The sequence below is a fragment of the Rhinopithecus bieti genome, unplaced genomic scaffold (genome assembly GCF_001698545.2).
Source record: "Rhinopithecus bieti isolate Rb0 unplaced genomic scaffold, ASM169854v2 scaffold_61465, whole genome shotgun sequence".
Classification (NCBI taxonomy): Eukaryota; Metazoa; Chordata; class Mammalia; order Primates; family Cercopithecidae; genus Rhinopithecus; species Rhinopithecus bieti.
This window is the reverse complement of record NW_016824041.1, coordinates 412,138-424,531: the sequence shown is the minus strand read 5'-3', so window position 1 is coordinate 424,531 and position 12,394 is coordinate 412,138.

Here is a 12,394-nt window from a genome sequence, read left to right as displayed (position 1 = left end):
AATGCTCTGTAAATACGTTTTAAAAGATTAGCTCTGTTCTTTCTTTTCTAGATCTTTGCCTTAGAGTTTTGATGAAGCACTGGGGTTTGTACCTGGTTCTTTTAACGTTGTTTGTTTACACCTGGGCACAGACAAGAAGGGGCTGGAATTCATTGCCTCAATGCTGGCATGTTCCCTACCAGACTGTAGGCTGCTATAAATCATTTTACTAGGTTCTATTTCCTGAATATTTCTTTTAGGTAGTGGGGGAGGGTGGGCTGTAGAATTCAAAACAGATTTATTGAAAGGCCTTTGAGAATAAACTGCAAGGGATGACCCAGCTGTGGCTGCTCCTGCATCACACAGTGAAGGACTCCCAAAGAAAAAGACTAATAATTAGTTTCATTTGTAGGTGAAAGAAGGTCTTTGAAGACGTCTGGCATTAATTATAATGGTGGGCACTGTTGCCATTTCCAAATCCTGGTTTTTAGATCATGCACTGTCATTTTAGAGAGGGCTTTGCATCTCCTCTTTAAGAGTACTTAATCGGGCATAAGTGGTGAAAGTCTGGACAGACACTGTGGGCAAGGTTAAATAACACATCACATCCCTTTCTTGGAACACTCACCCTTGGAAGTTGAATTACAGGCTCCTCTGAGTAATAGGGGTTTTGCTCTTTGTCCTAAGAAATGGGCTAACGTTCTGAATGGCAGCAGCAGTGCAATTGTGCTTCAGCTACATCTTGCACTTGGTCATTGGCCTGAGTTTTTCTTTTCACCCTATTTTCTTATCATCTTGTGAATCTCTTGTACCCCTGCCCCAATCCCACATAATCCTAGTTTCCATACCATTTGAACAACTACTGAACTCTAAACACATGCTTTGTGAGACAAGCCACTTCAGATGCCCTGCTGGGTGACTTCACTGGCTACCAGATTATCAGCACCTGGAAATCCCTAGGTGCCATATGGCCCAGGGCCATAGAGTCTTTGGGTCCCATATGACCCAGTGGACTCCTGGGTCTTGTGAGTTCAATATATGGTGGGACCCAGGGCCTGAGAGGGCTCAAAGCATTGCTCTCACAAAGCCAATTCTACTCCTTATCTGCTTTCCTATAACTCTACTGCTACTAGTACTAATTGAAGTAATTCTTACTTATTGAAGCTTTACTGTGTATTAAGAACTACTTTTCATGCAATCTGACATTTAGTCCTACAAGAGCTTTGTGAAGTTCTAAAATATTTCCATTTTATGCACAAGAAAACAGACACAGGGAGGCAAAATAATCTGTACTTGTCACACAGTCAACATTAGGAGTTGAATTTTTAACCCAGGAGGTTCTGATCCCAAGGCCCAATAACCATGAGTATTGCTAGCTTTGTGGAGCCCCAAGAAGTCATATGATGTAGTGCTCCTTTTGCTTTCTGAATATTCAAACTTTTGCCTCTTTTTGTGTATCTGACGCCAGAATATCTAATGGACCCCTGAGCCCCAGTCTTTTCTCCCTGATTTATTGACCTGTCTCTAAGAATGACGGGTTTGGACAAGCACATTGTGTTAGTTATCAATGACTGCATGACAAATTACCCCAAAACATGGTGGCCTGAAACAACAAGCCTCTATTATCTTACAGTTTCAGAGGATCAGGGGTTTGAGAGTGGCTTAGTTTGGTGCTTCTGGCTCCTGGCCTCTCTTGAGGTTGCAGTCAATTCACTGGCTGAGGCTGCACTGTTTGAAGCTTTGACTGGACCTTGAGAGAACGCTCGTGCCCTTGGCTCTTGGCTGGAGGCTTCAGTTCCGTGCCAAAATTACCTCTCTGCAAGGCTGCCTGAGTGTCCTCAAAACAAAGCAGTTGGTTTCCCCTGAATGAGTATCCAAGAGAGTCCCCAAGACAGAAGCCACAGTCTTTTCAAAAGCTAATCTTGGAAATGACACACTTTCATTTCAGTGGTGTTATGTTTACTAGAAGCCCGTCACTAAATCCAGCCTCCTTGCTCTCAAGGACAGGGGAATTATACTCAGCTTCCTGAAGAGAGATGTATCAGAGAATTGATGGACATATTTTTAAAACCACCAAATGCACATACTTGAGAAGTTACTTCAGGCAAGCAGTCTTGCTAACCTCAGGACTGAACTCCATTTATTGAGATATCTAGGGTAGAAAAGAGAACATTCCTGCTTAGAGTCAGGTAAAACTGTTCTAATGCAGCTTTTGCCAGTTACAGGTTGTACTAGCTTGGATGATACTCACTAGTGCTTCAGTTTCCTAATGTGGAAAATTGAGATGATAGTGCTTCATTTTCATGTTATGAGAATTTATAACTTAGAATTTCTGTGAAACTGCTCTGGAAAAACTCCCAACCTAAAGAAATGATAAATGCTTGAGTTAACGGATATGCTAATTACCCTGATACGATCAGTATATGTTATATGTATTGAAACATTGTTTCCACGAATATGTACTATCATAATTCATCAATTTAAAAAATAAGACTGCAAAAGATATAGAATCAGGTACACAAACCTGAAGTGGATACTCCCAACAAAAAATAATCTATTTTTATATAATTTTATTATTTTCCAACTGTGAAAATAACAGGTTCAGCATGTTAAAGTACTAAAATATAGAACTACCGAAAAGGATATAGAATTAAAAAAGTATATAGAACAGAAAATATGGAATTACAGAAAAGTTTAAAACTTTATCTTAATTTTAGAATAGAATAAAGCCACACTTAATACCTCAAGAAAAGCTATGAAAATAGAAAGTGTGTTTGAATAATTTTGAATATTAGAAAGCTCAACATTGTGTTTATGTCTCCTGGATAATACAGAAATAATAATTTGGAGCTAAAAATACATCTAAAATTCTCATATTATTTTCCATTTAGCAGAGTATGTATTGAGTTACCAGAACAACTTTCCAATAAACTTATATCATGGGCTGTACTAGGCGGAAGGAAAAGAATGTCATTAAGTGTATAACAATGCACATATTTTGGTCAAGACAAAAACAGCCATTAAGACAGTTAAAATAAGCAGCCGGATCAGAAAGTGTAATTGAATATTTCAACCTATAGAGAAAAGACATCAGTGCTAATTAACAAATTATCAAACTCACGCAGTTTTAAAGGGAATTTTATAAAACCTATTTCTCCTTAAAGAATATTACTGTCAACAGTTCCTGTCACTGGATACTAATGCAAACTTTTCCCATTCTCTTCTACAAAGGAAAGTCAACAGAAGAGACAGAAAGAGAGAGAGAAGTTGTGAGTGTAAGGATTTTATTTGGAATCTCAACACACTGAAATTTGCATAAATTCTAATAAAGCAAAATTAAAATCCATTAACACTTGTCTCTGGTAATTAACGTAAGCTTGCTATTTTAAATGACTGTGTTTCAGACATATGGAGCAAAGTAAGGATGGGAAAATGCAGAGCCATGGAAAAATATAAAGATTATAAACTAAGAATGATGTTACTCAGAAAGCCCCCAATTTTAGGAAGGAAATAAAAGTTATTTAGGCTTTTAAGAAACACTGAAAAATGCTTTCCACTTTATAATGTATAGATTTACTCGATTTTCACCAGATGTTTATTTTACAAGATACATATGACATTTACATTTATGTACATTAATGGTAATTTATTACTCAATTTTAATTACTACCCTCTGGAGGGAACAGAAGTGTTGACAAATATTGATTACTTAAGATGAACTACAGAAAACCCATATTTTCTGGTTGAAGAAAAAAGAATTTACATTTTCTTTTTTGTGAATTCCTAAATATTTGAAGAGAGTTAAGCCATAATGCATTGAGAGTTAGTATTTTGAACTTATTGATGTATTACCTCATGTTTAGGTCTAATTAGTTATTCTAGACCAAATACATTTTGCTAAAATGGAAAATAAGTTTATCTGGAAAAAAGATGACAGATAAACTTGTCTTTAAAAGATCTTGTCTAGGATCACTGATGACAGTTGCACCTAAATTGGAAGTGAAAACAGTGAAAAGAGAAATAGAAGGAAACAAGAAGGTATCTTGGTGTTACCGTGATGGTGGTGGTGGAGGTGATGATGATAATGAATTGATATTTCTAGGGTACTTACTGGGTACCAAATACTGTGTTACTGTTGGTTATCTTTATTCCTTATTGGCAACAATATAATTATACTATTACTACTAAAATGATAATAGCGATACTTTTCGGAGCATCTACTGTGTGCCAATTTTGGGCACTTTGCTAGGCACTCCACCCAAATTATTTCTAATCTTTATTATAATTCTGTAAGGAATGTATTGTATTTCCTGTTTCACATGTGAGCACACTGAAGCTCAAATAATGAAAGTAGAATTTTCTAGCCACATGGTTTATAAGTGCAGAAGCAAGGGTTCACATACATATCTGTCTTGCTCCTTATCGTTTTCCTTTTCACCACTCTTCAGTCTCATGCCAACTTAGATTAATGATAGTATTAATAACAGTAATGAGAGTAATGACATCATCACCACTATCATCACCGCCTCCAATAGAAATTTATATCTGTAGAACATAATGTCTCAAAGTTCATTTCTGTTGTAGCATATGTCAGAATTTCCTTCCTACTTAAGGTTGAATAATGTTTCACTGCCTGTTTATACAGTATTTTGTTTATTTGTGCATCTTTCAGTGGACATTTGGGTTGCTTCTACCTTTTCACTGTTGTGAATAATGCTACTATGAACATGGGTGTGCAAATATCTTTTCAAGTCCCTGTTTTCAATTCTTTTGGGTGTTTACCTAGAAATGGAATTGCTGGATAACATGCTAATTTTATTTGTAATTTTTTGACGAACTACCATACTGTTTTTCATAATGGATGCACCATTTTATATTCTTATCAATAGTACACAAAGGTTCCATTTTCTTCAGATCCTTGTCAACTCTTGCTATTTTCTGTTTTTCTTATAGTAAACATCTTCATGGGTGTGAAGTGGTATTTCATTGTGATTTTAATTTGTATTTGCATAATGATGAGTGATGTTGAGCATCTTTTCATGTGCTTGTTGGCCATCTGTACATCTTTTTTGGAGAAATGCCTATTCATGTTCTTTGCCCATTTTTGAATCAAGTTGTTTTTGTTGTTTTAGGACTTTTGATTTGACTTGTATATTCTGGATATTAACTTCTTATCAGATATGTGATTTGTAAATATTTTCTCCTATTGTGTGGGTTTTCTTCTAAGAGTTTTATAAGTTTAGCTCTTATGTTTGTCTCTTTGATCCATTTTGAGTTAATTTTTAGATACATCGTTAGCTAAAGGTCCAACTTTATTGTATGTAGATACCTAGTTTTCCCAGCATCATTTGTTGAAAAGACTGTCTTTTCTGCATTGAATGGTCTTGTCACTGTTGCCAAAAATCATTTGACTATGTATACAAGGATTAATTTTGAGCCCTCTATTCTATTCCATTGGTCTACATGTCTGTTTTATGCCAATACCACACTGTTTTGATTACTGTAGTTTTGTAGAAAATTTTGAAATCAGGAAGTGTGAAACTTCCAACCATGCTTTAAAGATTGTTTTGCCTATTTGGGGTCCCTTGAGATTTCATATACATTTTAGAATGGAGTTTTCTATTTTGGCAATAAATGTTCTTAGGAATTTGATATGGATTACACTGAATTTGCAGATTGCTTTGAGTAGTCTTAACATCTTAATAATATCAAATCTTTCAATCCATGAATAGAGAATATCTTTTCATTTACCTAAGTCTTTAATTTCTTTCAGCAATGTTTTGTAGTTTTCATTTTAAAATCTTGGTTAAATTAATTCTTAAGTATTATTTTATTATTTTTGTTGCTAATGAAAATGAATTTTTTCCGTAATTTTCTTTTTGGGTTGTTTATTGTTAGTTTATAAAGATACCACTGATTTGTGCATGTTGATTTTGTATCCAATACTTCACTGCATTCATATTCTTTAGTTCTAACGGTTTTTTGTGGGTGTTTGTGTAGGTGTGTGTGTGTGAGATCTTTAAGGTTTTCTACATATACATATGAGATTATATCATCTGCAACAGAATGATTTTACTTTTTCTTTTCCAATTTGAATGACTTTTATTTCTTCTTCTTACTTTATTGCTCTCGCTAGGACTTTCAGTGCTATGTTAAACAGAAGTGGCAAAAGCAGGCATCCTTGTCCTGTTCCTCATCTTAGAGGAAGAGCTTCAGTCTTCCACCATTGCATGCGATGTTGGATGTGGGTTTTTCGTATATAGCTTTTATTATGTTGGGACAGTTAACTTCTGTTCCTAGTTTGATGAGTGTTTTTGTCACGAAAGGGTGTTGAATTTTGCTAAATAGTTTGTCTGTGTCAGTTGAGATGATCATGTGTTTTTTTTTTTTCTTTCATGCTGTTACTATAGTGTATTACATTGATTAATTTCCATGTGTTGAATCATGCTTGCATTCCAGGAATACATCACACTTGGTCACGGTATACAATCCTTTTATTATGGTGCTGAATTTGGTTTGCTAGTATTTTATCGAGGATTTTTGCATCAAAGTTCATAAAATATATTGGTTTGCAGTTTTCTTTCCTTGTAGTGTCTTTATTTGACTTTGGTTTTAGGCAAATGCTGGTATCATCGAATGAGTTAGATGGTGTTTTCTCCTCTTCAAATTTTTGTAAAAATTTGAGAAAGATTGGCGTTAATTTTTCTTTAAATGTTTGATAGAATTTTGTGTTTTGGTAAGTTTTGTATTTCTAGAAATTTGTTCATTTCATTTAGATTATACAGTTGGTTGGTGCATAATTGTTCAAAGGAAACTCTTACAATCCTTTTTATTTCTGTAACATTGGTAATATGTTCCCAGTTTCATTTTTGATTTTAGTAGTTTGAGTCTTCTCTTTTCTTCCCCAGTCTAGCTAAAAGTGCACCAATTTTGTTAACCTTCCCAAATAAACAACTTTTGGTTTCTTTGATATTCTCTGTTGTATTTTTTATTTCATTATCTCTGCTATAAACTTGATTACTTTTTTCCTTCTCCTAGCTTTGGGTTTAGTTTGTTCTTCTTTTTCTAATTTCTTAAGTTGTAAAATTTAGTTGTTGATTTGAGGTCTTTTTTTTTTTTTTTTTTTTGTATAAGCATTTATAGCTATAAATTTCCCTCTTAGCACTGCCTTTACTCTATCTCATAAGTTTTGGTATGTGATATTTTCATTTATATTTGCCACTTTCAACATGTGTATGTCTTTAGATCTAAAGTTTGTCTCTTGTAGACAGTGTATGGTCGATCATGTTTTCTGATTTGTTCTTCCAAACCGTCTTTTGATTGAAGCGTTTAATTCCATTTATATCTAATGTAATTACTAATAAAGAGAGGCTTACTTCTGTTATTTTGCTACATCTTTTCTATGTGCCTTTTAGAATTTTATCCCTCATTTCATGTATTATCATTTTCTTTTACATTTAATTATTGCTTTTATAGTGAAACATTTTAAATCCTTTCTAATTTCCTTTTGTATATAGTCAATAGCTATTGTGTCACAAAATTGGATTTGTATACATTTTGTATACCAAAACAGACTAATGATTTTCCATACATTAATCTCTTAAATCATGCAGAAAACAAAAAGTGGAGTTACAAAGTTACAGTAATACTAGCTTTTATAATTACCCATGTACTTACCTTTACTGTGATCTTTACTTCCTCTTATAGTTTTGAGTTACTGTCTAGCATCTTTTCATGTCAACCTGAAGTAATTCCTCCTATATTTCTTGCAGGGCAGGTCCAATGATAATGAACTCCTCTGCTTTTATTTATCTGGGAAAATTAATTTCTCCCTCATTTTTCAAGAATCATTTGCTAGATATAGGATTCTTGGTTGACAGTGATTTTTTCTTCTTTCAGCTCACTACATTCTGAATTCCAAGGTTTCTCATGAGAAATCTGCTGATAATTTTCTTGAGGATCCCTGGCATGTGATAGGTCACTTCTCCCTTATTGCTGTTTTTCAACATTTCCTCTTTGTTTATTGATAGTTTGATTATAATGTGTCCTGGTGTAGATTTATTTGAATTTATCCTACATAGAGTTCTTTGAGCTTCCTGGATGTTTATATTCATGTCTTTAATCCAATTTGAAAAGTTATCAGCTGTTATTTCTTCAAATTATCTTTTTGCTGCTTTGTGTTTCTCTTCTTTTTCTGACTCCCCCAGTGCCTAAGTTGGTCTGCTTGATGGCGTCCCACAGGTTCATTGGTTCTGTTTACTTTTCTTTAATCTTTTTTCTTTCTGTTTCTCAGACTTGATCAACGATTTTATCATCAAGTTTACTGATTTTGTCTTTCGTCTCATTAAATCTGCTTTTGAATCCTCTAATACATTTTTCATTTAATGTAATTGTACTTTTTAGATATGGGTTTTCTTTCTAGTTTCTTTTTATATTTTCTAGCTCCTTATTGACATTTCTATTTTGTTTGTACATTGTTTTCTACACTTTCTCCATGTTGTTCTCTAATTCTTTGCACATCTTTAAGGCAGCTGTTCTTTGTCTAGTAAGTGCTATCTAGTTTCTCTCAGGGACAGTTTGTGTTTATTTATTTATTTATTTATTTATTTTTCTCTGCACAGGCTATATTTCCTGTTTCTCTGCACAGGCTATATTTCCTGTTTATTTGTATGATTTTTGTTTTCTGTTGGAAACTAGATGTTTGAATTTTATAATGTGGTAACTGGAAATCACACCCCTGTTTTCCCCAGGGTGTTCTGTATTATTTTGTTTTCTTTCTTGGTTTCTTTCTTTGGTTGTTGTTGCCTGTCTCTGTGCCAGGGGTGTGTAAACTTAAGTTTTTCTCAGTTATTCTCTTAGCTGGCACCTTTCTCTAGATGTGTATGATAACTTTCTAAATTCCTTTTTAAATGTGATTGCTTTTGAATATCCTAGTTCTTAAATATCTTTCTTAAATAAGGGAAAAAAGAGGAAAATAAAGGGAGGAAAATCTGTTGGCTCTCTAATATCCTGGAAGTTGCTTCAGCTAGAGGGGGAGGGGCTTGCCAAAAGACTGCCTACCTCTGTGTCTGCATTTCCACAATCAGTCATGTTTTTTATGGTACTAATTTATTTACCATTATATCAAGAGTGTTTTCCTTAATGGAAGTGGTATGGGTTTTCTTAGAAGTTTTCTTAGAAGTGGTATGGGTCATAGAATTGTATGACTTAAAGGAAATTAAATGTCATCTTCAGGGGATGTCTACCTTTTTAAATGCCAGCACCTGAAGGATGTAACGTAATTCCATAGATAAAAGGATTGTCAAGAGGGCAAGGGTGGGAAATATCATTTTAGAGAAGATTACTTTTAGAATCTCAAGAAGCTATAGTTTGAAATAATCCTTCCCTCTGAAGATAAACAAATTATCATTTTCTGTTTTTAACCATACTCTCTGATAACAAATTGAGAGACCCCAAATAGTAAAAACCCTTCTATTTACAATGGAAGAAATTGAGACTCAGGAAGCTAAATAACACATGGGTAGAGGCAGGAGCGAAACCAAGATCTGGCTCAGTGCTTTTCTCATTGATCCTGACTTTTCAATAAAGCTATCAGAATGGCAGAAACTTCTTCATTGTTAATACATTTCAATTTTTACCTTAATTTTGCCCAACTAACATAGAAAATTTAATTGTTTCAATTAATATAGCAAAGTGTCATGCCAGGCACTTGCGGGAATAGAGAAGACATAAAACTATTTTGGTTGAAATTACTTTATAATAATAAAGCTAAATATATACATATGCTATGTACCTATAAAAATTAAAAATTAAAAAAAAAGCTAAGCAAACATTTATTTCAATCCTCATTCCTTTCATTGTTGTGATTGGAAGCAGCCAGTAAGTCTTCCTGTTTGTTTTCGGTATGGAGTAATGTTGAAATGTTACTATTTCTATTTAGTAAACCAATAATCCACTTCTCAAAATAGGGTACATTCTTTCCTATAGTTTACATTTTGCCAGTACTAGTCAAATCTTGATCATCGTTATTCTTTTCTACTCAGTAAAGGAACTCAAATTCACCTTTGAGGACCATTTGAATAACTAGAGGTTTCAAAATGCCTTGAAATGAATAAATATTTTATGAAATACTAATTATTAATAGTAGTCACTCTTCTGTCAGTTACCACCTCATCACTCCCTCACATCCAGGACTTGAAAATTTATAGTTAAAATTAGTATATCAAACATTGCCAAGCAAGGCTGCTGCATTAGGCCTCTCACTGTGCACTGAATACCCTCAGGGGGCACCACTGAAAATGATGTTGTCTTCTATAATAAACACCACCAAGTTTTTAAGGAATACTGCTTTAAATAAATTAGTATGAGCTCTTTCTGTTATTTCAAGACTGGTTTACTTGTTACAATTCAAATGTGGTAACTGTCTGAATGTCTCCTGATGGCAGGCTTATGAAGGACACAATTTCAAAAATTGGAAAAATAAATACTGGAATGAGTAGGTGTTGGGAGATAAGACTTCTGTTTCTAATCCTTTGACTGGTTTGCCTGTGGATGTTGAGCAAATTGTTTAGACACTCTTTAGCTCGCTTCATTCTTCAAGAAGCGATGGCCAGTGATGTTTGCTTCATACTCCAAAGGGGGTATTTGACAATATGATCCACATACTTTGCAATTCTGAGATAAAACTGGGCACTATAAATATCCTTATTGTAGCCTTTAATATTTACAAAGTTAACACTAGAACATGTACTATGGTATTACTATAAGATTTTTTTTTTTCTCAGCTGCACCAGGTAAATGAATTCACTGATTTTCTTAAAACCTGAGCCATGGGCAGATAAGGGTGAGGGCTGTCGCACAATTGGGAAAAGAGTGCTAACTGGCCGTACTGCAGGGCTCAGTGTTACCGTGGCACCCATCTTCCTTATTCTCCCCCTTTCCACCTGTTGGGGTCTTTGATAGCAAAATGGCTTCAAAACTGAGAGGGTGAGCAGAATCTGAGGGAAATTACACAAGGAGACACCATCTGAAAATTAGGGATCACATCCTACACATCCTTACAAACTTTGCCTTACCTGGCAGGGGGCCTTGCATCTAGCATCAGTGCACAGCTACTTTTAAAATCAATGTGCCAATGAGACATATGTTTTCTTATCCTATTGAAAATGGTAAGTTCTTAATATGGGTTTCTTGAATATTAATGAATAGTTTTTTTTATCGCACTTGTAACTTAGAACCCTTTGCTATAAAAGTAAAAGGCACTATTCAGGATATATTCTCTTCCAGTTTTCTGATTTTCTAAATACTGCTTGTTTTTTCAGAGTGCACACTGTATCATATTTATATAATTAAGTTACATAAATAAATATGTGTGTATATGTATGTGTGTGCATATATGACAATTATTATGATTTTCCAAAGCCCATGGTGATATTCCAGACCAAACCAAAAAAGTGTCCAAAGGACAATACTGGTTGATATTTCCTATAAAGCCTTCAAAAGTTTTGAGGATTTAAAATTTTCTCAGGAGATTGAGAGAGAAAGAGAGAAAGTGTGTGTGTGTGTGTGTGTGTGTGTGATTGACTGTGGGCAAGATGTTTCTGCCTGCTCCTCTGAGATCCATGAAGAACTTGTAGAAACAGGTCTTCTTTTCACAGAATGTTAACATGTTGTTAAGTCTAATACAAAGGCAATGACTTCGAATATAATGACAAATCAATACAAAGCTTCAAATGAGGGCTTTTTAAGGACTTTACTATGTCAAATAAATATCCGGCTTAGCATTAAAGTCTGACTTAAAGAAGTCACCATAAATACCACATACCTTCATCGACTAAAATTAACACAGAATGGAACCTTTGTCATACACACCCAATATTTGTCCTTTTCTTTTGAATGGGGCTATTATTTAATATTTGTTGAACCAGATCTATGCAGTGCACAAACTGCTCTCTGTGATGACTTGAACACTTCTGTTAATGGAATGAACTTGCACACACAAGAGGATCCCTTTTAGTTAGCACATCACAGGCCTGTGCACTCTGGAGTCATTACTTTCTCTTTGTCTGGAGAATTGTAGTAGGTCCTGTTTTATTTTAAGAAAAAAAGAGTGAAACCACTTTATGTAGAGATTTCTCACCTGCTACTTCGAATATTTTTCTTCCCTTTGATCCCCTCCTACCTCATGTACTTTAGAAAATTCTTGTTTACAATTATTTGGCTAAAATACAAAAATCAGCAGTTCTGCATTGATTTTTTTAAATCTCTGTAGGCCATTAAATGCACAGAGTTGATTATAAGTTGTTTTCTAAGGCAGTGATTCTGAAACCTTTATTTCAGTAGTCATACCTGACAGCTAAGGTTTATTCATGTGTCACATTCCCTAATTCTTTCAGTTTTCTTTGTATCACTTATG